Source organism: Lepisosteus platostomus, unplaced genomic scaffold, assembly GCF_059453375.1.
Source record: "Lepisosteus platostomus isolate fLepPlt1 unplaced genomic scaffold, fLepPlt1.hap1 Scaffold_60_H1, whole genome shotgun sequence".
Classification (NCBI taxonomy): Eukaryota; Metazoa; Chordata; class Actinopteri; order Semionotiformes; family Lepisosteidae; genus Lepisosteus; species Lepisosteus platostomus.
Window position 1 is genome coordinate 462,970 of NW_028291676.1, and position 24,300 is coordinate 487,269.

The 24,300-nt window shown below is 48.3% G+C and overlaps 8 non-coding genes and 1 pseudogene across 8 annotated transcripts; 3 read left to right on the forward strand and 6 right to left on the reverse strand.

Moving 5' to 3' along the window:
• Positions 1-2,850: 2,850 nt before the first annotated feature.
• Positions 2,851-2,969, forward strand: LOC148632699 (5S ribosomal RNA). The gene has a single exon (XR_015934281.1). It is a non-coding gene; the product is annotated as a 5S ribosomal RNA (ribosomal RNA).
• Positions 2,970-6,747: 3,778 nt separating this feature from the next.
• On the reverse strand, positions 6,748-6,889 carry LOC148632700 (U4 spliceosomal RNA). Its single transcript, XR_015934263.1, has one exon. It is a non-coding gene; the product is annotated as a U4 spliceosomal RNA (small nuclear RNA).
• Positions 6,890-8,230: 1,341 nt separating this feature from the next.
• LOC148632701 (U4 spliceosomal RNA) lies at positions 8,231-8,372 on the reverse strand. The gene has a single exon (XR_015934255.1). It is a non-coding gene; the product is annotated as a U4 spliceosomal RNA (small nuclear RNA).
• Positions 8,373-8,602: 230 nt separating this feature from the next.
• Positions 8,603-8,719, reverse strand: LOC148632702 (U5 spliceosomal RNA). The gene has a single exon (XR_015934290.1). It is a non-coding gene; the product is annotated as a U5 spliceosomal RNA (small nuclear RNA).
• A 2,656-nt stretch (positions 8,720-11,375) lies between these two features.
• Positions 11,376-11,457, reverse strand: trnas-gcu (transfer RNA serine (anticodon GCU)). The gene has a single exon. It is a non-coding gene; the product is annotated as a tRNA-Ser (tRNA).
• Positions 11,458-11,836: 379 nt separating this feature from the next.
• trnak-cuu (transfer RNA lysine (anticodon CUU)) lies at positions 11,837-11,910 on the forward strand. Its single transcript has one exon. It is a non-coding gene; the product is annotated as a tRNA-Lys (tRNA).
• A 6,795-nt stretch (positions 11,911-18,705) lies between these two features.
• Positions 18,706-18,777, reverse strand: trnae-uuc (transfer RNA glutamic acid (anticodon UUC)). Its single transcript has one exon. It is a non-coding gene; the product is annotated as a tRNA-Glu (tRNA).
• A 2,893-nt stretch (positions 18,778-21,670) lies between these two features.
• On the forward strand, positions 21,671-21,834 carry LOC148632706 (U1 spliceosomal RNA). Its single transcript, XR_015934259.1, has one exon. It is a non-coding gene; the product is annotated as a U1 spliceosomal RNA (small nuclear RNA).
• Positions 21,835-22,470: 636 nt separating this feature from the next.
• LOC148632707 (5S ribosomal RNA) lies at positions 22,471-22,589 on the reverse strand (annotated as a pseudogene).
• Positions 22,590-24,300: the final 1,711 nt, after the last annotated feature.

The window sequence follows — 24,300 nt, forward strand, 5'->3', positions numbered from 1 at the left end:
TTCACACTATTTTATGTGCCATTTTTTTGCTTTTTCACATACTATTTTAATCAAAATAATATTAAGAAAGATCTGTATGTATTCAGATAGTATTATTATTGTTCATACTTACTCGTCAAAAGAGGATTGCTGAGATATTTGCGGATATACTTCTACGTTTGAAAAACGTGTCCAAAATGGTGACCAACGAATACTAGCAATGCATTGTGGTATATAACCGGAAAATATGCTGGGTTCGATATTTTCTCAACGTATGCGTTTATTAATGTTGTCGATATTATGGTTGAAATTTAACATTGATAATACATCGCTGCTATGTGCCCCCTGCTATGAGCTGATGTGCAATTTTAACGCATGCAATAAGTAAGGATCGGTCACTGTTGTATGGTATTATATATAATGACATTATGGAATAGGATGGGGACAGGCCTGGCATCATGGGGGGAGGGGGGAATGTCGCCGCTTCAGTTTTGGGCAAAAAGTTTTACCTAACTTAATTTGCACCCTAAAAAAATAGTTGTACTTTGTCAATGGTCAGACAACACTAAATGACACGAACAGTCACTCAGTCTGTTTGATGGGCAGGAGGGCTATCCGTCCAGGAACTGCACATATTATTGAGTGTTAACATTACGATCCTGTTTGCTCAGGTGGACCGATTCCTTGCAGTAGTTTATCATTATACTTAAAATCGTTATATAACTAGGACTAGTTATAGCAGTCTGTGCTTTCTGTTGGTTTTACAACATTTTTTTCTTAACGATTCAGAACGTCCATGTAGCTGCAAAAATGAACGCTTATGGTACTTTTCGCTCCAGGCAATACAAACCTTGAGAGTGACGAAAAATGTGAAACTGAACTTCATCGCAAATACCAGATTGCTAGTCGTTATCTTCTATCATGAAGCACTAATCAATGGCATAGCTGCGAGATTTCATTTGGGTAGCTGCACCGTACAGCTCCGTTTCAACCGAAATATCACTCCCCCCTCAGAATTTCAGACGCCCCCCGACAGATTTTTCCTCGGGCACCGCGCACTGATGGGGGACTTTTGTCAAGAAAATAAAAATAGAAACTCTATAGGCACTCAAACATTTTACTGTTTTTTTTCAGGCAGGTGGCAAGACCCCCTCAGCAAAACCCTTGTATGCCAAGCTGTGGGCATTGATTCGTCGAATATACGTATATTTACGGCGGAATTACGGCTATACGTATATATACGTCGCCTCGACGTATAATCAACGTCGAATTGCAACCGTAAAATCGACGACATGAATAAACGCATATATAACGTCGAAAACACATCTAATACAGTGCCTGAGGCTTTTTACTGTATGTATCGTGTGTGCCGCAACTAGGAGTATACGGCACTCTGCACAGTGTACGAAGTTAATTATTTTCGCAGTAATTAATTTATTATATTTACTATATTTATTATACACGTGTAAATTAATTGCTGCGAAAATAATTTACTTCGAACACTGTGCACTGAAAGTTCCCGCGCTCCGCCGCAGGGAAGGCTCGCTCCGTGCGCACACGTCCTTTCGATGCCAGTCCAACAAGTGCTCCGCATTAGCTGCGTCGGGGCTCCGGCGTGTCGCACCTCACCTCACCTCGCACTGCCCCCTCCTTGAATGTCTGCCGCTGGGCATGCCCCGCTCTCCTCCGCCTTATCTTATCGCGTGTGAGCACCGACAATGGCCACAATGCCGGGGAATGGCACCTGTAAAGTGTTAATTGGGGCACAGGAACAGCCCGTCTCGTCTCGGGGGGGCCGGCTTCAGAGACAATACAGCAAACACAGCGGGGCGGGGGAAGAAGACGACACCACACATGCGGGTACATTCAGCTCCGGCGGGAACGAGACATTTGTCGGTCTTTTCAAGTGCCGAGAGCCGAGCAATCCTTCACTTGTATCGTTTCTCCCCGGTGACTAGATCTGGCCCTGCGACTCTCGACTGGGCTCACCCCCGGGGCAGCCCAGCAGGTGTGAGCCTGGCCGGCACCCGGATGGGAGATTCCACCCCGGAAAAGCTCCGGTTGCTGCTGCTCCTGCAAGAGGTGTGACTGGGACCAGTAGGGAGCGCTCACCCTGCGGGCTGTGTGGCTCTCTTACGCCCCAGCCTCCTGATGGCGACACTCTGCTGCACAAACAGGCGCCGTCCTTCGGGGGAGGCGTCAAACCGAGGTCCCGACCCTCCTTGGCCATTAGGAAACCCCAGGGCGTCTCTCAAAAAGAGACGCCGGGGGTGTCCCTCTGGTGTTAGTGCTCCCCTTTACCCATCAGTCGGGGTCTCCTCCTAATCCCCGTCTCACCTGTAACAATCAATGACGAGGCCCCCCTGTCCGTGAGATTTAGTACTCGCGCAAGAGACCGGGGGCAGAGCGCGAACGCGGTCCCCCGCCCCCCACAAAGTGCGCGCTCCGGGTTCCCTCTCGGGGCCCTGCAACACAGCGGAAGGGCAGCGAGAAGGAGCCTCTTGCTCTGACGCCGCAAGGCCACAAGAGGGCGGAGGCGCCGCGCGCCCGGCCGACGTGTTGGACCGGTGCGCTTTACGTGCTGAAATAAACACGCAAAAGCCCCGAAATGTTTCCAGAGTGCTGTGCACTGGAGGTTTTTGTCTGGTGAAGACTTGCCTGGTGCTCCTCCGTGCAGATTGTTTGTCCTCCTCCAGTGCGGGACGAGCCAACACAAGGGAGCGCATTCGCCAACATCCAGGCACGCAATGCGATTTGGAAAGCAGCTCCTTTCCAAAGAGTTGCACACGAACGATCCTTCAGTCCCGCTCGGGGGGCACGGAACCCCCGCCACACACAGCTTCAAGTAACGAGTCAGGCGCTGGGGCTTTCGCTTACGGCCACACCACCCTGAACACGCCTGATCTCGTCTGATCTCGGAAGCTAAGCAGCGTCGGGCCTGGTTAGTACTTGGATGGGAGACTGCCTGGGAATACCAGGTGCTGTAAGCTTTTGCTCTCCCGGCCAGCAGGGGTCGCCGTTGGTGCCGTAGGCTTTGGGAGGAAAACCTGCAGGATGGAAAGGTGATCTATAGCCTCATCTCTAGAGATGTTTTGTTGCTGTGGCATGTGTGTGACCCATATTCAAAAAAAAAAACCCGTCTGTAAAACGAATATCGAAGCTGCCTCTAAATCTGCAAATGAAGATGAGTCGATAAACCACTCGTTTTTCGTATAACTAGACATATATTCATTTGTTACCGATTTCATTCATTGAGCACGGATACAATAGAGGTACAACCATTCACTGTTTGACATGTCTGCACTGGTACAGAACCGAGCAATCAGAAAACGGGTGAAACTGTCTTTAGACTCAGCATACAGTAACCACTCGGCCACCTCGTCTAGGAAACTGGGCTGTCCTGACATGGGTTGGCGCACTCCAGTTGATCTTTTTCTTTTTTTTCCCTCATACTCGAGGGTCATTTTCCTGTTCCACATGCGATTTCAACATTTTCCTTGGGAGATGTCAAGCCAGCAAGCCACTGCTGTGGTTCAGTGGCCAGTGTGGAGTTCAGTGGCCCTGTTGTACACAGAAAGCACATTGAGCTCCTTGGACATGAAAAGTTCCAGATAAAAGCCATTTGTCATCCTTTCTCTTGGTGTCGATGTTGCTATTGTATGTAAAGGTGGCAACTTGCTGAGCGAGCAGGCGGAGCACACACCGAATGCAGATGTGTCTGAGTGGTGTGTCCAAGTGGCTGCAAAAGGACAGCACTCCCGGGGCGCCGTGGCTTAGTTGGTTAAAGCGCCTGTCTAGTAAACAGAAAATCCTGGGTCCGAATCCCAGCGGTGCCTTTTTTTGTTCTGTGTTCTCGAACAGAACTGGTCATTATAGACAACCGCATACGTCTAGACTTAATTAAATGCAAGTATTCATTTCCTGTCTTGAACGACTTGTTTTTCTTAAAATGGATGCAACTTGCAAAACATGAAATACAAACCTCGCTAATCAGCGCTCGCGGCTGGCAAAAAAAAAAGAAGTCAGCAATGTTTTTTTCTTTAACCTTAAGCCTGCTAATGGAGAAGAACCTAGTCGCCATATCACATACATCCGTTTCAACGATAAGAATGTAACAACTATCCTCACTCCAGAGTAAATCTCACGTTGAGGGCATATTTTTTTCCACTTTACCATGAGTCGGGCTCAGCTGCACAGAGGCGAGAGCAGAGCAATGAGGTCAGGGGGATAGGGGAGTCACACGCTGGCGGTTTGAACACGCGGAAGATCACTGAGGGATCCACAGTATGTGGACCCTCCGTGCGCCATCATTCCACACTCCAGACTCTGAATCCTGCCATCCGAGTTAAGATCTCGGCGGAACCTGAGGCGCAGTTCTTTCTTAAAACGTAATCTGGTGAGCATTTCTAGAATCGTAATTGTATAGATGCAGCCTTTAATATGTTGCTAGGTTAAAATTTATGACTTCTTGAACTTCAGTAGGCAACTGCCCTCTTGATTTCGGATTTAATTTCTTTATTACAGGGGAGCTTTTATGATGACAGAGTCAAGTTCAGGTACTTTGCTTGATGGAGGAAGCTCATTTCGGACTCTGTGATCTTCTCACCTGGAAAGGTCTGCTGTACTACTACAAGAGAGAAGTAGAGTCTGGAGGAAGGGACAATTTTATGATGCTTTGGAAGGTAATGTTTTTTTTTTCTTTGAAATCGAAATGAATCAGAATATCAGTGCAAAAGACAAACTCTTGGTTTGGTTTAAAGAGATATGGTTTTAAAACAGACAAAATGTAGAAAACAGGTGTTTCTCACTTTTGGAAAAGAATGGACCGGGGGTAATATTTTACTAGTTGCAGTGCTAAGCTCACTGGGTTACAGCCCTGCAGTGTCACACGAGGGCCAGTGGTGCAATGGATAATGTGTCTGACTATGGATTAGGAGTTTGGAGGTTCGACTCCTGCCTGGCGCTGGTTGTTTTTAAACACATCAGCCTACTCCCTAAGTAGTCTGTGCTACTTACTGCATTGTAATCGTACCCAGTAAGAGATTTCCTTCATGTAAATGAACTGCACCTGACAGCTTTAGAAAAACACCTGGGCTCAGTACGGTGCTGAGAGCTCAAGTTGTGTATAATGTAATAATTTAAGTAGAATAGATTCTAATAATATAATGATCCAGTGTGTTGCACTACTTCACTGCTTCACTGCTCTATGCCGTCTGGAAATAAATCCTCAGACAACTTACTGCCCTGGGCATGTACCAATAAATTACAGGAGCACATCTATATATCACTGCGTTGAAGCAGGAGACACAATCACTGCAAATACATCCTAAATACAGTGTTCCAGCACCTTTGACCTCATCCAGAACGTATCATTTCTTGAAAGGAATTGCTGTCCGAATGCACATCTGAATCCCAAACAGAATCTCTAGTAAAATACGATCATTTGTGAAACAGGTAAATGTCTCAGGGGCCCATTCCTCATTCTCAAGACACATGTATGCAGTACGTACATCATGCATTGAGCAATAGGGATTAAAGACACCACAGGTAAGGTTAGAAGACATTCTGACTATATTCTAAAATATTGGACTCATATTCTTATGATGGCAGACATGATGCTGTGTTTAAAACCGGGGTTAATGGACATTATATGACTGTCAATTCTGTTTTGTTTTGGAGACTCTTGGCTGCCTATGTGGTACAGTGCAGCGTGAAGAAAACATTTTCCAAAACTGTGTCAGCTCAAAAGTTGTAAGAAAATCTTTCCAGCTGCTTTAACTCTCTTCATTTTTGTCATTTAATTGTCTGTCGGCACTATGTAGCAGCGTTGCATGACAACCCATCTCACCACGGAAAGGAACCTAACAGCTTTTGTAAGAGAGGAGAAAAGGACCTGGCCCGTACGGGACTCGAACCCACAACCTTGGTGTTATTAGCTCTAACCAACTGAGCTAACCAGCCTCACGACAGCAATCCTCTCTGTGCTGCAAAAAATCGAACTCAGGGAATTTCTTTTGCCCTCCTTTGAATTGAAAGCCGTGTAATTCAGTGTACGGGCTTTCTCGTGCAGTTTTATAGTTCTTGTAACCCAAATCCTACACTGGCGTGAAGTGACCCCCCATTTCACAGCATTTTTCAGCTGATTTAAAATGTACCTAAAGGAGAAGCATTATTGAAGACCATCAATTACCAAGAGCTTTTGTCAAAGGTTTTGGTGGTCATTTTTAATGACCACAGAGCGCTGTGACCTCAGTTTTACATCTCATCCAAGAGACAGCGCCCTTTTACAACACAGCGTCTCCGTCACTATGCTGGGGCATTGGGACCCGCACAGACCTCAGGGTGAGCGCCCCCCCGCCGGCACCATTAACACCGCTTCCAGCTGGAAACTTTGTTTTTCCCTGTAGCTCACCCTCATCCGGGTACTGACCTGGCTCACCTGCTTAGCTTCAGTGGGTTTTCAGTTGCGAGTTGCAAGGGGATGCAAGTGATGGAGCCGCTCGCTGCAAAAGCCACTGCTTTGGCTGGGAATCGAACCAGAGCCTCCCGCGTGAGAAGCGAGAATTCTACCACTGAACCAACAATGCTCAGTGCCCAGGTCTTCAAAAAAGACGCTTTTTTGGTACTCTGTTAAAAAAGCGTCGACATTACCTCTTTCAAAAGGCTTCACTTTCCTAGTCACATTCCAAGGCTCATTGAACCCGGGCTGTTTCCTCCAGCGGTATAGTATTGCAGTTAGACAGCACGATGCCTGCAAGACTATGTCACGCACTGACGAGACTGTCAAAAATTGCTTTCGACGATTGTATTGCAAACCGGCGGAAGCGGGGTATTGGGAAAAGTTTTCAACTAGCAATAATTGCGCCTCGGCTAAACCTCACAGGCTACGATACTGCCACTGCGCAAAGCTGACGGTTGCCAGGCAACCGCGGGGATCCTATGGAAATCGTTATCGATCGTCTCATGGCATGTCGTTGCAGTAACGCTTCATATTTGTCGTCTTCTTCTTCTTCTAGCTTGAGGTTTTGAAGAATTTCATGACAGACAAGGGCTCCGTCGGGAACAAAGGGCGTTGTGAGAAAACCGTTGCTTATTTTCAGCAGCAGAAATACAACCCTTTAAATACAAGATGACAGAACAATGACGAAGGGCATGCCGGGAGGAACTCATGCACTACAGAGGAAAGGGGGCGGGCACGTACAGTTCACATTCAAGCCACAAGTACTCTTCTCGGATGTTGCATAAACAAATCCTAACGTCCTGAAAGCATTGCAGCATGTTTGTGTCCCACTTCCCGTGGCTGCAGGACGACTGACACGAACGGACAAACACAATTTGTGGCGTTTAGCGTGACATAGTCTTGCAGGCATCGTGCTGTCTCACTGCAATACTATACCGCTGGAGGAAACAGCCCGGGTTCGATGAGCCTTGGAATGTGACTAGGAAAGTGAAGCCTTTTGAAAGAGGTAAAGCACTGCACAACGGAAGTGAGGGAGAATCTTACAGGGGATTCTGAGCGGTGTCTGCATACACGCAGCCCGATACGGGTGCTGAAAGCTTGAGCTACTCTCAATGTCATGCTGCCTTTCCTCGGAGTAAATCTGTTACATTGAAAGAATGCTTCTCGCAGGTTCAAAAAGGGAGGTTCCATTGTTAATTGGAGAAATCAATGATTTCGAATGAATTCTGTGTGCGTTAAAAGACAGCTATACACAGAAAACATGCAGGACACTGCTCATGATGTTTCCCGAGCCGAAACACAGTGCGTTTTTCCAAGCCATCTGACAAAGCCCGCCCACTGAAAACTGCAGCAGATCGTGTAAAGACGTTCAACTTTGTAACTACTGCACGCACAGGAAGCAGAATAAATTCCTCTTTTCAAACTGTCAAAGGTTTGCTTTGCGAACGCTGCAGGACATCGCACAATCTCTTTTGAACGGGGACAAACGATTTCTTATGGGGCGCAGTAAGACAAGTACAGACAATTAAAAAGCTCCACTCATGCCGACGATGCAGCATGAAGAAGCGCAACCTAACGTTTGACAGACAAAAGCCGGGCGCCCTACGAGCAATATGAAATCAAACTGACAGCACACGGCGTTTCGCGCTGACTCAAAAGTGATCTCGACAGACGCTGTTCTCTGCATAACTCTGAAAGAGCTAAAGAGCGTTTCTGTTGAGACGTAAGAAGCTTGTTTCTTTCTACCATGATGTTACCATGACAAAATCTGTCTTTAAACACCTTGCTCAGTCTCTGACGAGACTGTCGAAAATTGTTTTCGCCGATTGTATTGCAAACCGGCGGAAGCGGGGTATTGGGAAAAGTTTTCAACTAGCAATAATCGCGCCTCGGCTATACCTCACAGGCTACGATACTGCCACTGCGCAAAGCTGACGGTTGCCAGGCAACCGCGGGGATCCTATGGAAATCGTTGTCAATCGTCTCATGGCATGTCGTTGCTGTAACGCTTCATATTTGCGGCCGGACACTTCCCGCCTCCCAAAGAAAAGAGCGCCAATCAGACAGGCGGAGACCGAGGACTCGCAGAGCAAACGGCCACAGTCGCCGTAATAAGAGCGATTGTGAGCGGTTTTGTTTTCTCTCTTTGACCAGCCCAGCTGCGCCCCACCCGAAGGCAGGGAAGCACAAAAATTGTATGGAACTCATTCATGCTCCTCTCCATGGAAATCTTTAGTAAAAGGCAAAAGATTTGTACGAGATGAAGAGAAACCAGAGTGTGTGGCTGGACAGCTGCAGGAGCCCAGGCCGCCTTCAAGGCCTCTGCCCTGCCGGTCGTGGTTGGTAATGCACCTGGCCTTACAAACGAGCCAGTGGGGCCCGTTCAGCTCCGGGCTCATCGCCTGCGGCTCTCGGCTTACCTGGCAGGGGAGATACCTTGATCAGCCTGTAGTTGGAGTAGTTGGATTGTTTTCTTGTTTTGTGGAAGCAGTGTTTGTTTTGCAGTTTGAGATGGCAACCTTTGGATCCCGCAAGAATGCTGTACGTTTTGAGCTTTTGGGTGACCTCTTCATGGATCGTATGCAGTTCAGCAGAAAAGTGTTACAGAAGGAACTTGGCTTTGAACCTCGGCACTTGGATTTCATCTTCGCTCTCCCAGGTCAGAAAGCATTTGAGGTTGTTTTTGCTACCTATTCTCTGTTTGAACAATTTGTGGATGTGTTTGAGGCAAAAAGAGGGAAAGTTCCTGCCCTTGAGAAGATCATCTTGCAGCCTCTGACACGGATAGAGAGGAAAACGGTGCATGTTGTTATGTTCTCGGAACTGGCAAAGACGGAGGACATTCACACCTGGCTTAAGCAGTACTGCACCGTCCACCATGTAACTGAGGTTAGAGATGTTGACGGTATAAAAACAGGAGCAAGGAAATTCGAGGTTTGCTTGCTACCGGACAATGTAAATGGAGGCTTAAGGCACCTGCCCTCTACAATCCGGCTGGGCGCCTGCAATGGCTATGTTTTTTATGTGGGACAACCAAAGGTGTGTCGGCGCTGTGGTGCTGTGGGACACCTGGCATCGTCCTGCACTGTGAAATGCTGCAAGACCTGTGGCAAACAGGGACATTTAGCCTCTGACTGTTCAATGCTGCCAAAGTGCAATTTATGTGGCTCGGAAGGACACGTTTTTAAGAACTGCCCTCACGCCTACGCCAATTAACTCAAAATGAGAAAGGATGAGGCAGTGCTTGTTTCAGCCAAACCGGCCCGAAAAGCCAAAGCAAACAACAAGTCAAACAAAGAACCCTTGTTGGACAAAGAGTCTCAGCCTCCAGCCAGGATCAGTCCTGCTGTGGCTCTGGGCCCGGTGGAAGAGAAATCCACTACGCCCCCACAACCGCAGACTGCACCAGACAAGCACGAGGGTTTGAAAACCCCCGAGAACAGCGAGGACCCCTCCCCCATTCCTGCTCCTCAGAACGAGGGCCAGTGTGGGGCCCCCCGGTGGAGCGGGTCCAGCGAGGATACCCAGGATTCAGCGGAGCTGCTTTTCTCAGACTCTGCAAGTGCTACAGATGCCCTCCTCTCCTCCATCCAGTCCATCACGGAGGATCTGCAGCAGCTGGTGGGTGAGGGGGAAGAGGAGACTGGTGCATCGGCTGCACCCCTTTCCCCTCAGTGCTCCCAGGAGCTGGACTTGAGGAAAAGGAAAAATGACTCTGTTTTCTCCCCGAGCGAGGAGGAAGGAGAGCATGGCGATGGGGACAGCTGGAACCCCTCCACCCCTCCCTCTACCCCCTTCCTTGAAATGGACTCCGTGAATGCTTTTACTGCTGCCACCCTGATGAAGGCTCATTCAGAGGATGGCTGGCAGGAAATTGGTAAGAAGAAAAAGAAAAAGAAGAAGGTAACAGGTGAGACCGAAGAGAAATGTGTTTTGTAAAGACTGGTTCCACTTTCTTATGTAATATGGCTCTAAACATAATTTCTCTTAACACCAGAGGTATCAATGACAGAGTTAAATGCCAGTCTGTCTTTGATTACCTCCAGCAGAGAGAGAGAGATGTGTTGATGTTGCAGAAGTGTGCTATAGCCTATCAAGAAAGGTATAAAAGCTTTGAAGATAGGTGGGATAAAGGGCCTTCTGTTTGGTCAGGGGACAATAACAACAGAGCCTCTGGCGTGGCCATTCTTTTCAAAGGATGGGCTTTCAAATTGAAAAGTATTCAGAGGGTCATAGATGGCAGGTTGCTGTGTGTGGATGTGGAATGGGGGACCGTTAACCTGCGGCTAATCAATGTGTATTGTCCTACTGACGTGGGAGGAAGGGTGGAGCTACTCAAGGCACTCTCCCCCCTATTGTTATGTAGCACAGAAGTGATAGTGGGAGGGGATTTTAATTGTATCTTAGAGCACACAGACAGGCAGTCTAGCTCTCCGATAAAATTGGATTCCAGCTCACTGGCCCTGCAAAACTTAGTTCAAGACTTTAAACTCTCAGACACATATAGATGTATATATCCCACAACAGCAGGATATACATGGTCAGGGAGGAATAGCAGCTCCAGAATTGACTATTGCTTTGTCTCAGAGAGAGTGAAAGTTGTTGGGGTCACTCTTCAGCCTGTCTTCTTCTCAGTCCGGAGTGCGGACTGATGGCGCACGGAGGGTCCACATACTGTGGATCCCTCAGTATATCCCTAAACACCTAGCGCAGTCTCACGAGAGACTGTCAAAAATCGCTTTCTCCGTTTGTGCTGCAAGTAAGTGAAAACGCGGTCTCAACCCAGAGCCACTTGGCAGCAGCGGCACGTAAATACTGTTACTGCCACTGGTCGATACCAACGTTAGCCTACTATACCATGTTCAGCCACCGCTAGAAAATGTAAGGCTCTAGTACTGGAGCAAACAAAAGGAGGGCCAACGTCAAACGTAGAGAGCGACGAGGATGGGATTTGAACCCATGCGTGCAGAGCACAATGGATTAGCAGTCCATCGCCTTAACCACTCGGCCACCTCGTCGATGAAACTGGGCTGTCCAGACATGGGTTGGCGCGCTCCAAATGATCTTTTTCTTTTTTTTCCCTCGTACTCGAGGGTCCTTTTCCTGTTCCACATGCGATTTCAACATTTTCCTTGGGAGATGTCAAGCCAGCAAGCCACTGCTGTGGTTCAGTGGCCAGTGTGGAGTTCAGTGGCCCTGTTGTACACAGAAAGCACATTGAGCTCCTTGGACATGAAAAGTTCCAGATAAAAGCCATTTGTCATCCTTTCTCTTGGTGTCGATGTTGCTATTGTATGTAAAGGTGGCAACTTGCTCAGCGAGCAGGCGGAGCACACACCGAATGCAGATGTGTCTGAGTGGTGTGTCCAAATGGCTGCAAAAGGACACCCCTCCCGGGGCGCCGTGGCTTAGTTGGCTAAAGCGCTTGTCTCTTAAACAGGAGATCCTGAGTCCGAATCCCAGTGGTGCCTTCTTTGTTCTGTCTTCTCGAACAGAACTGGTCCTTACAGACAACCGCCTACAGCTAGACTTAATTAAATGCAAGTATTCATTTCCTGTCTTTAACACGACTTGTTTTTCTTAAAATGGATGCAACTTGCAAAACATGAAATACAAACATTGCTAATCAGCGCTAGCGGCTGGCAAAAAAAAAGAAGTCAGCAATGTTAGACGACCGAGTCTATGCAGCCTAAACGGTGCTCATGTCGGGTTCTTAGCTGAAAGGGTGGTAAATCACGCTCACCCCAGTCCTTAATCTTTTAAAAGGATACAAAATTGAACCTAGTCGCCACATCACATACATCCTGTTCAACGATAAAAAGGTGACATCTATCCTCGATCCAGAGTAAATCCCACGTTGAGGGCATATTTTTTTCCACTTTACCATGAGTCGGGCTCAGCTGCACAGAGGCGAGAGCAGAGCAATGAGGTCACGGGGACAGGGGAGTCACACGCTGGCGGTTTAAACACGCGGAAGAAAACTGAGGGATCCACAGTATATGGACCCTCCGTGCGCCATCAGTCCACACTCCAGACTCTGAATCCTGCCATCCGAGTTAAGATCTTGGCGGAACCTGAGGCGCAGTTCCTTCTTAAAACGTAATCTGGTGAGCATTTCTAGAATCGTACTTGTATAGATGCAGCCTTTAATGTGTTGCTAGGTTAAAATTGATGACTTCTTGAACTTCAGTAGGCAACTGCCCTCTTGATTTCGGATTTAATTTCTTTATTACAGGGGCGCTTTTATGATGACAGAGTCATGTTCAGGTACTTTGCTTGATGGAGGAAGCTCATTTCGGACTCTGTGATCTGCTCACCTGGAAAGGTCTGCTGTACTACTACAAGAGAGAAGTAGAGTCTGGAAGAATCGACAATTTTATGATGCTTTGGAAGATAATGTTTTTTTTTTCTTTGAAATCGAAATGAATCAGAATATCAGTGCAAAAGACAAAGTCTTGGTTTGGTTTAAAGAGATATGGTTTTAAAACAGACAAAATGTAGAAAACAGGTGTTTCTCACTTTTGGAAAAAAATGGACCGGGGGTAATATTTTACTAGTTGCAGTGCTGATCTCACTGGGTTACAGTCCTGCAGTGTCACACCAGGGCCAGTGGCGCAATGGATAACACGTCTGACTACGGATCAGAAGATTGCAGGTTTGACGCCTGCCTGGCTCGGGTCGTTTTTAAACGCATCGGGCAACTCCCTACGTAGTCTGTGCTACTTACTGCATTGTAATCGTACCCAGTAAGAGATTTCCTTCATGTAAATGAACTGCACCTGACAGCTTTAGAAAAACACCTGGGCTCAGTACGGTGCTGAGAGCTCAGCGTTGCTGTTCTAATTAGCACGCACTGCATCGGCTATGAGCCCGAACCTTTCAATTATTCCGATCAGTAAGTCAACACGTAGTCCACATGAACGGTAGAAATATTCTCGTCTGTCTCTTGTTTGTATAGAACTGAATGTCCCTGACAATGTACTGTTAGTTTTAATTGAAGAACGGCATTTGTGTTCAAATATACCAGACAAGTTTATGTAACTGCTCATGCGACACTCAGTTGTAATTAGTCAAGAAATAAAGTCGAACAACAGCTGCGGGTTTGATTCTGAACGTATCAGATTGCAGCGCCTTTTACTTCCATTGACAAATGATAGAGATTCGAAGAGAGATCCTTCAGACCAGCAAGCAAACCCACGGCTATTTCGGTTTTCTATCTAGGGAACGTTGGTGTTTGCAATAGCATACATGAAAGCGTGATGCAATTTCTGTGGCTACATTTGTTGCACGTCATGCACAGTAAGAGTGTTTCTAACACCAAATAAAAAGTCAACAATTAGCGATCACACCTTCTCCTCAGTTAACCCACTGAAACCCTTGCTGTTAACAGTTCTTTACTGCGTGCTTTACCAGCACCTACATATCGTGTCGGTTCTTTCAGCTTTATTCATTAGGTTTTCAAAGGCATAAGCAGAGCACCAGAGGTGCGAAGGAAAAGTGTGTGGTTATCTGAAGAATTGATGTCCATGGCAGCAGGTCCAAGCGATTTCGCGTTGTTATAGTACCAGGAAAGGAGAAGCGGCACTTCGCCTCTGCCGCGCAGGCACAAGGCGACATGCGGCAGACGCCGGAGTCGGCAGGTTTCGAACCTGCGCGGGGAGTCCCCAACGCATTTCGAGCCCATCGCCTTAACCACTCGACCACGACAAAAGCGAGCCCGCCACCGCCGTATTCCTCCTATAATCAAACACGGACTGCGAGGTGGCTGCGGATACCTTTTTAAAGTTGCTCTCCGTTAAAAAAAAATACCTTTCACAAGATACGTGCCGGCAGACAGACACACCTCAGAGGGTTTAAGGCTGGCTTCACGTTCAAATGATAAAGTCCCCCCGTCCGGATGTCAAAATGCAACTTTGGCAGACAGAACAAACATCAACAAACCACAAATGTGGACAAGGATTTTACAAGCTGCACCACACTGCACTTTCAAAAGCATTTACGTTCGTGTTAGACGCAGGACTTGCCTTTGATTTGCGCGCTTACGAACGCCATGGAAAACGAAACAAAACTAAAACCCTCAGCTCCTGCACGTGATTATAATGGCGTTACGTGTCGAAGCAGTAATTTACGTCATCCTACCACTGCAACACGGGGAATAGAGAGAAATGAGCACACGCTACGATTCGTCTCAATCACTCCCTAGAGTCGTAAGGCGCATTGAAGGGTGCACCCCCATCATTAATCGTTGCGCCTCTGTGAAAGGAAAGCTCTTGGGCAGTCTTTGAAACAGCTCGGATGAAACACTTGATTGCTTCCATGTGCATCTGGAGCCCACCCAGTGGGCAAAAGACGTATAATAAACGTCTATTAAACGCATACCTTATACGTCTAAATGTGGTCTACAATTCGTCTAGAATGAAATTCTAATATACGTCTAAAGTTATACGTCAATTATACGTCTATGTTTAGACGTTCATTATACATAAATGGTTGGAGTTCTATTATACGGATAAATTTAGAGGACTATTATACATATATGGTTGGAGTTCCGGATAACTTTAGAGGTCTATTATACGGATAACTTTAGAGGACTATTATACGTATATGGTTAGAGGTCTATTATACGTATAACTTTAGAGGTCTATTATACGTATATGGTTAGAGGTCTATTATACGTATAACTTTAGAGGTCTATTATACGTATATGGTTAGAGGTCTGTTATACGTATATGGTTAGAGGTCTATTATACGTATAACTTTAGAGGTCTATTATACGTATATGGTTAGAGGTCTGTTATACGTATATGGTTAGAGGTCTATTATACGGATAACTTTAGAGGTCTATTATACGTATATGGTTAGAGGTCTATTATACGTATATGGGTAGAGGTCTATTATACATCAAAGATAGATTTTATAGGTGTAGAAACAAGTAAACCAAGCCAATGATTAGATTTAGAAATGTATTCTGAAAATACACATTCACACCTGAAACATATGTATTTCAAATTATACATTGTATACAATCAATCAACAATCAACATATGGGCAATAATCATAAAAAACACAACTAGTCTTAAACTTCAGCTACAAATTCTGGTAACATGGCAATATACAGTATAGTAATGACAAACACAAAACTAATTACATTAACACACTAACTCAAAACCACATTTTGATTCAAATATACATTTTAAAATGTACAACTTCTATATTTCCAAGAAAAAAAAATATTACAATGGAAGTTAAGATGATTTTTTTCCACTATTTGCAAACCCTGTCTAATTGTCCTAACAGTTAGAACCAAAAACCTATTATTTTCAGTGTCCAGATCTCCTGGCCCCCTGTCTTTCATATGCATTCTTCAAGTAACACATTGCATGCTCCTTTATTTCTTTTTCTGTTGATGTAGGGTGGGACTTCAGCACCGCAGCTAGGAGAAAATTATATAATATTACTTCCCAAATAAATGATGATGAATATCTTCTTTAGTATAATCTAAAAAGTGAACGGTTTACTAAGCTCAAAACTGAAATAAATGTATAAAATTTGGCTTGCTTCATAGCAGTTGAGCAATAAAGTCTGTCCTAATTAAAGAGTACCCAAAGTTTGAAAGTACAACATAGAATAAGAATAGAGAAACGGCAAAACGATTTTGTGTCATCTTCCCCATTCACACTATTTTATGTGCCATTTTTTGCTTATTCACGTACTATTTTAATCAAAATAATATTAAGAAAGATCTGTATGTATTCAGATAGTATTATTATTGTTCATACTTACTCGTCAAAAGAGGATTGCTGAGATATTTGCGGATATACTTCTACGTTTGAAAAACGTGTCCAAAATTGTGACCAACGAATACTAGCAATGCATTGTGGTATATAACCGGAAAATATGCTGGGTTCGATATTTTCTCAACGTATGCGTTTATTAATGTTGTCGATATTATGGTTGAAATATAACATTGATAATACATCGCGGCTATGTGCCCCCTGCTATGAGCTGATGTGCAATTTTAACGCATGTAGTTAGTAAGGATCGGTCACTGTTGTATGGTATTATATATAATGACATTATGGAATAGGATGGGGACAGGCCTGGCATCACGGGGGGAGGGGGGAATGTTGCCCCTTCAGTTTTGGGCAAAAAGATTTACCTAACTTAATTTGCGCCCTAAAAAAATAGTTGTACTTTGTCAATGGTCAGACAACACTAAATGACACGAACAGTCACTCAGTCTGTTTGATGGGCAGGAGGGCTATCCGTCCAGGAACTGCACATATCAGTGTCGTTATTGAGTGTCAACATTACGATCCTGTTTGCTCAGGTGGACCGATTCCTTGCAGTAGTTTATCATTATACTTAAAATCGTTATATAACTAGGACTAGTTATAGCAGTCTGTGCTTTCTGTTGGTTTTACAACATTTTTTCTTAACGATTCAGAACGTCCATGTAGCTGCAAAAATGAACGCTTATGGTACTTTTCGCTCCAGGCAATACTCTCCAGTGAGAGTGACGAAAAATGTGAAACTGAACTTCATCGCAAATACCAGATTGCTAGTCGATATCTTCTATCATAAAGCACTAATTAATGGCATAGCTGCGAGATTTCATTTGGGTAGCTGCACCGTACAGCTCCGTTTCAACCGAAATATCACCCCCGCTCAGAATTTCAGACGCCCCCCTACAGATTTTTCCCCGGGCACCGCGCACTGATGGGGGACGGGGTTTCCAGGAAATGGTATCAACTTTTCTCAAGAAAATAAAAATAGAAACTCTATAGGCACTCAAACATTTTACTGTTTTTTTTTCAGGCAGGTGGCAAGACCCCTCCGCAAAACCCTTGTATGCCAAGCTGTGGGCATTGATTCGTCGAATATACGTATATTCACGGCGAAAATACGGCTATACGTATATATACGTCGCCTCGACGTATAATCAACGTCGAATTGCAACCGTAAAATCGACGACATTAATAAATGCATATATAACGTCGAAAACACATCTAACACTAGGAGTATACGGGATTCTGCACAGTGTACGAAGTAAATTATTTTCGCAGTAATTAATTTACACGTGTATAATAAATATAGTAAATATAATTAATTACTGCGAAAATAATTTACTTCGTACACTGTGCAGAGTGCTGTATACTCCTAGTGTTAGATGTGTTTTCGACGTTATATATGCGTTTATTTATGTTTATTTCACAGTGTCGTGCACCTTTTCATTGCTCTCGCTTTCAGAGCCTCCGCACGGCACACGACTCGACATCAGGAAGCACATTGAAGTGAAAGCAGGGAGCGCTGCGACATGCACTGTGCAGATCCTGCCACACTAAGAGGTATATAAGCGTCAAAGGCAAGTCATTCCGAGTTGGTCGTTTGTGTTTTCCGTTCAGACGCGAAATGCTGAAATGATCTCTTGGCTCCTCGGTTGTCATTTCTGCTCCGTAAAGGAATCACAGCACGAGTCGGCTTCCAGCACGGTGGGTCGGGATACAATGCCGGGGGTCGGAGAGCGATGTCTTCCTCGTTAGTACAGGACCTGTCACCTGTCCCCACCTGTCACGCGGGAGACCGGGGTACATCAGGACGCGCATTGAAGTGAAAGCAGGATGCGCTGCGACATGCACTGTGCAGATCCCGCCACACTAAGAGGTGAGTGGGTCTGTTCGATCACAGCACTAGGCGAATCCCCAATCCCCTTTTGTGCGTGACGACAGAAGAAGTCTGGTCTGTTTCCGCCCGGTTTCGATCCGGGGATCTTTCGCGTGTGAGGCGAACGTGATAACCACTACACTACGGAAACTGTGGTCAGATGTGCCCAGCGGCCCAGCGCTGAGCTTCGCCAATGCGATTCAGCTGCTTCCAGTGCCTTTATTGGGGTGCGCTGATGGACCGTGCTCTCTCTCCAGAGACCAGCACGCCTGTCATGGATGGAGCAGGAAAGACGGCGCCACATTCTACAGCCCTCTCCACGCAATCGACGAAATCGGGCTACTGAAGTGGAGAAAATCGCCTCTCCAGAAAGTGCAAATATCATCTTGGAGAGTATAAATCCTATTGCCGAAGGTCAGCCCTGTCTACCAGAGTGACCCTCCCACCTCCTGCAGCGATGGTCAGCTCGTCTCACACGCGAGAAGTTTCGGCTGGAAACAAGCGCCCCCTCTTTTCGCACGTTTTGCACGTTGAGTAGTTTTAATGCGGCTCCTTCGTACACAGTGCTGATCTTTTGGAAAGCAGGAGGCAAAAGTGACACGTTCCCATACCGGGAGTCGAACCCGGGCCGCCTGGGTGAAAACCAGGAATCCTAACCGCTAGACCATATGGGAGTGCACAACCCTGCTGTTCCGGGCATCATGCAAGCAAACTACATAAATATGAGAAAACACGCAAGAGAGTTGTCACTCAGAGTGTCGAAGGGTCGATGTATACTGGGGCTCAGTTGAAATGCAACGTCAGGACTTTCCCGAATTATGTCACACGAAGAGAGCACAGCCTTTTCCGCCCTGCCACGTGTGTATCGGTAACTCGCCGTGATCATATAGTGGTCAGTACTTTGCGTTGTGGCCGCAACAACCCCGGTTCGAATCCGGGTCACGGCAGAATAGGGGCGTCTGCTTTTACTACTTGCACGAATGAAGGCAAAAAAAAGCCAATTGATGTGAACGAACGGCGCTTTACAGAGGAGTACTGCCTGACTGGATCGTTGATGAACGACAGAGACCACTCCGACCTCTTCTCGGGTTTCTTCAATGACTTACTAAGGATCTTCTTCACATTCGCCCATGCATGGGAAGCCAGTTACACCAAAGCAAACGCAGGAAAGTGCATTTCATGCAGAGACCAGGAGGGACCTGTTTACACCAAGAGTGGTCGGAGTATGGAACAATGCGCCAAGCCCTGTTTCTGGAGTCGATTCTTGATTAGATCTTGGGCTCACTAAGAAGCCCCCGCTGGATGCTAATCTTTCTGTTGTTCTCGCAGGTGTTGCGCTGCTTTTGAGCCGACAGAGCTCGTCTTGGTCTGTCGGCACAGCCCAATTGCAAATGATCGGCTCCAGGTACAGAAAAAACATGTGTTTGGTACAAGAGTGCATGAAGGCACCGGAAATACATTGGGAACAAATGACTGGTGGTTCAAGACCTCTGTGAAGTGCAGGAGCGTGCAAGAAGAAGCTGTTTGCACCCAGTCTCGAACCGGGGACCTTTCGCGTGTTAGGCGAACGTGATAGCCGCTACACTACGGAAACCTGTAGGGACTGTTGCTGGTGTCTCGCTTGCGTTTCGGGCTGAGAAAGGGACGCGTCACTTTAGGCAGAGGGCGCTGGAGAGAGAAACAAAGGGCGCGATGAAACAAAATGCCGAAACCCGGGATCGAGCCAGGGACCTTTAGAACATACTCTCACGCATCGTTAGAATATGTGCGTTTGATCATCAATTGCGTAACAACCACATTCGTTCGACTTGAGCAATGAAGCTCATAGTTTTCAAATCTTGAAAGCTGTCATTGAGCACATCATAGTGTGCAGTACGCCCCGTAACTTGCGTACTTCAACAGAAAGAAGAGCAGACAGCTCCATAAATATGCGAGGCGCAGAGAGTGCAAGGCGAGCCGCACACGTTTCGGTGGCTGAGAGAGGGCAGTTTTTGCTTCTGCATTTCCCAAGTAAGGACGCATGACAACAAGCGATCGCGGTGCTCATTTACGACATAGTGGTGATGAGTTTTCAGTACGTGTTCTTTTGAACGAGCAATGAGGTTGCTGCCTTGGACAGCTGACTGCACGCTCTCATTGTGCCACGTGATGAGTATTCACCAGGCTCGTTCAGTCATTAGTCCGGAGCGCGCACTTTGTGGGGGGCGGGGGACCGCGTTCGCGCTCTGCCCCCGGTCTCTTGCGCGAGTACTAAATCTCACGGACAGGGGGGCCTCGTCATTGATTGTTACAGGTGAGACGGGGATTAGGAGGAGACCCCGACTGATGGGTAAAGGGGAGCACTAACACCAGAGGGACACCCCCGGCATCTCTTTTTGAGAGACGCCCTGGGGTTTCCTAATGGCCAAGGAGGGTCGGGACCTCGGTTTGACGCCTCCCCCGAAGGACGGCGCCTTTTTGTGCAGCAGAGTGTCGCCATCAGGAGGCTGGGGCGTAAGAGAGCCACACAGCCCGCAGGGTGAGCGCTCCCTACTGGTCCCAGTCACACCTCTTGCAGGAGCAGCAGCAACCGGAGCTTTTCCGGGGTGGAATCTCCCATCCGGGTGCTGGCCAGGCTCACACCTGCTGGGCTGCCCCGGGGGTGAGCCCAGTCGAGAGTCGCAGGGCCAGATCTAGTCACCGGGGAGAAACGATACAAGTGAAGGATTGCTCGGCTCTCGGTACTTGAAAAGACCGACAAATGTCTCGTTCCCGCCGGAGCTGAATGTACCCGCATGTGTGGTGTCGTCTTCTTTCCCCGCCCCGCTGTGTTTGCTGTATTGTCTCTGAAGCCGGCCCCCCCGAGACGAGACGGGCTGTTCCTGTGCCCCAATTAACACTTTACAGGTGCCATTCCCCGGCATTGTGGCCATTGTCGGTGCTCACACGCGATAAGATAAGGCGGAGGAGAGCGGGGCATGCCCAGCGGCAGACATTCAAGGAGGGGGCAGTGCGAGGTGAGGTGAGGTGCGACACGCCGGAGCCCCGACGCAGCTAATGCGGAGCACTTGTTGGACTGGCATCGAAAGGACGTGTGCGCACGGAGCGAGCCTTCCCTGCGGCGGAGTGCGGGAAATTTCTCCCCCCCTCCCGCTGCAGGAGTTGTGTGCACTGCAGCGGTGCCGAGAGAAAAGCACAGAAGGCAGCAGGCTCTGGAGAGCAGGTAAGAGACGGAGCCTTGTGGGCAGGCGAGCAGGCCCGTTTTTTTGGAAATTGCTGAAAAGGTTTGTTCGGTGTGTGGCAGGCGCACGTCGCGAGCTTGCGTGGCGATCTGCCGGTCTGGAGTTATGCAAATGAGGCCGAATTGCATCCCGGGACATGCTGCGAATGCGCAACGGCGACTGCAGATGTGTAGGAAACGGCGCGCTCGTTTTCTCGTTTTGCCCACACTTTTGAGTGTTAGTGTGGCGTGTGAGTGTGTGAAAGAGTGGGCCCAGCAGGAGGCGGTGGCGTGCGGGGCGAGGAGGTGGCCTAGGCTGCGCGATTTGTGCTGTGGGTGCGGGCCGCTTGCAGGGGCCTGTTTAACTCATACTTACCTGGCAGGGGAGATACCTTGATCAAGAAGGAGGTTCACCCAGGGCGAGGCTCGGCCATTGCACTCCGGCTGTGCTGACCCCTGCAAATTCCCCAAATGTGGGAATCTCGACTGCATAATTTCTGGTAGTGGGGGACTGCGTTCGCGCTCTCCCCTGATGTGCTTGGTCCAAAATCAGATACAGGAGGGTTAGGACACCACGAGCTGCGTGGCTGCGGAAGGATCCCGGTTCGACAGGAGTGGACGCCGCTGCTGGTTCTCGCTGGCTTTTAGTTAGGGGTCCGGAGAAGCATCTCAAGCTAGTTCCACTACTCCTTACGGACGTTCATTCCCTTTTCAAAGTCAGTCGTTTTGCTGTAGTCTGCGTTCTTTAGGCTGATTATCGAGGTTAGCCTTTATTTGGTCATGGGGGGCCTCGGTACTGTATGCTGAGTCTAAAGACAGTTTCACCCGTTTTCTGATTGCTCGGTTCTGTACCAGTGCAGACATGTCAAACAGTGAATGGCTGTACCTCTATTGTATCCGTGCTCAATGAATGAAATCGGTAGCAAATGAATATATGTCTAGTTATACGAAAAACGAGTGGTTTATCGACTCATCTTAATTTGCAGATTTAGAGGCAGCTTCGATATTCGTTTTACAGATGGGTTTTTTTTTTTGAATATGGGTCACACACATGCCACAGCAACAAAACATCTCTAGAGATGAGGCTATAGATCACCTTTCCATCCTGCAGGTTTTCCTCCCAAAGCCTACGGCACCAACGGCGACCCCTGCTGGCCGGGAGAGCAAAAGTTTACAGCACCTGGTATTCCCAGGCAGTCTCCCATCCAAGTACTAACCAGGCCCAATGCTGCTTAGCTTCCAAGATCAGACGAGATCAGGCGTATTCAGGGTGGTGTGGCCGTAAGCGAAAGCCCCAGCGCCTGACTCGCTACTTGAAGCTGTGTGTGGCGGGGGTTCCGTGCCCCCCGAGCGGGACTGAAGGATCGTTCGTGTGCAACTCTTTGGAAAGGAGCTGCTTTCCAAATCGCATTGCGTGCCTGGATGTTGGTGAATGCGCTCCCTTGTGTTGGCTCGTCCCGCACTGGAGGAGGACAAACAATCTGCACGGAGGAGCACCAGGCAAGTCTTCACCAGACAAAAACCTCCAGTGCACAGCACTCTGGAAACATTTCGGGGCTTTTGCGTGTTTATTTCAGCACGTAAAGCGCACCGGTCCAACACGTCGGCCGGGCGCGCGGCGCCTCCGCCCTCTTGTGGCCTTGCGGCGTCAGAGCAAGAGGCTCCTTCTCGCTGCCCTTCCGCTGTGTTGCAGGGCCCCGAGAGGGAACCCGGAGCGCGCACTTTGTGGGGGGCGGGGGACCGCGTTCGCGCTCTGCCCCCGGTCTCTTGCGCGAGTACTAAATCTCACGGACAGGGGGGCCTCGTCATTGATTGTTACAGGTGAGACGGGGATTAGGAGGAGACCCCGACTGATGGGTAAAGGGGAGCACTAACACCAGAGGGACAACCCTGGCGTCTCTTTTTGAGAGACGCCCTGGGGTTTCCTAATGGCCAAGGAGGGTCGGGACCTCGGTTTGACGCCTCCCCCGAAGGACGGCGCCTGTTTGTGCAGCAGAGTGTCGCCATCAGGAGGCTGGGGCGTAAGAGAGCCACACAGCCCGCAGGGTGAGCGCTCCCTACTGGTCCCAGTCACACCTCTTGCAGGAGCAGCAGCAACCGGAGCTTTTCCGGGGTGGAATCTCCCACCCGGGTGCCGGCCAGGCTCACACCTGCTGGGCTGCCCCGGGGGTGAGCCCAGTCGAGAGTCGCAGGGCCAGATCTAGTCACCGGGGAGAAACGATACAAGTGAAGGATTGCTCGGCTCTCGGCACTTGAAAAGACCGACAAATGTCTCGTTCCCGCCGGAGCTGAATGTACCCGCATGTGTGGTGTCGTCTTCTTCCCCCGCCCCGCTGTGTTTGCTGTATTGTCTCTGAAGCCTGCCCCCCCGAGACGAGACGGGCTGTTCCTGTGCACCAATTAACACTTTACAGGTGCCATTCCCCGGCATTGTGGCCATTGTCGGTGCTCACACGCGATAAGATAAGGCGGAGGAGAGCGGGGCATGCCCAGCGGCAGACATTCAAGGAGGGGGCAGTGCGAGGTGAGGTGAGGTGCGACACGCCGGAGCCCCGACGCAGCTAATGCGGAGCACTTGTTGGACTGGCATCGAAAGGACGTGTGCGCACGGAGCGAGCCTTCCCTGCGGCGGAGCGCGGGAACTTTCTCCCCCCCTCCCGCTGCAGGAGTTGTGTGCACTGCAGCGGTGCCGAGAGAAAAGCACAGAAGGCAGCAGGCTCTGGAGAGCAGGTAAGAGACGGAGCCTTGTGGGCAGGCGAGCAGGCCCGTTTTTTGGGAAATTGCTGAAAAGGTTTGTTCGGTGTGTGGCAGGCGCACGTCGCGAGCTTGCGTGGCGATCTGCCGGTCTGGAGTTATGCAAATGAGGCCGAATTGCATCCCGGGACATGCTGCGAATGCGCAACGGCGACTGCAGATGTGTAGGAAACGGCGCGCTCGTTTTCTCGTTTTGCCCACACTTTTGAGTGTTAGTGTGGCGTGTGAGTGTGTGAAAGAGTGG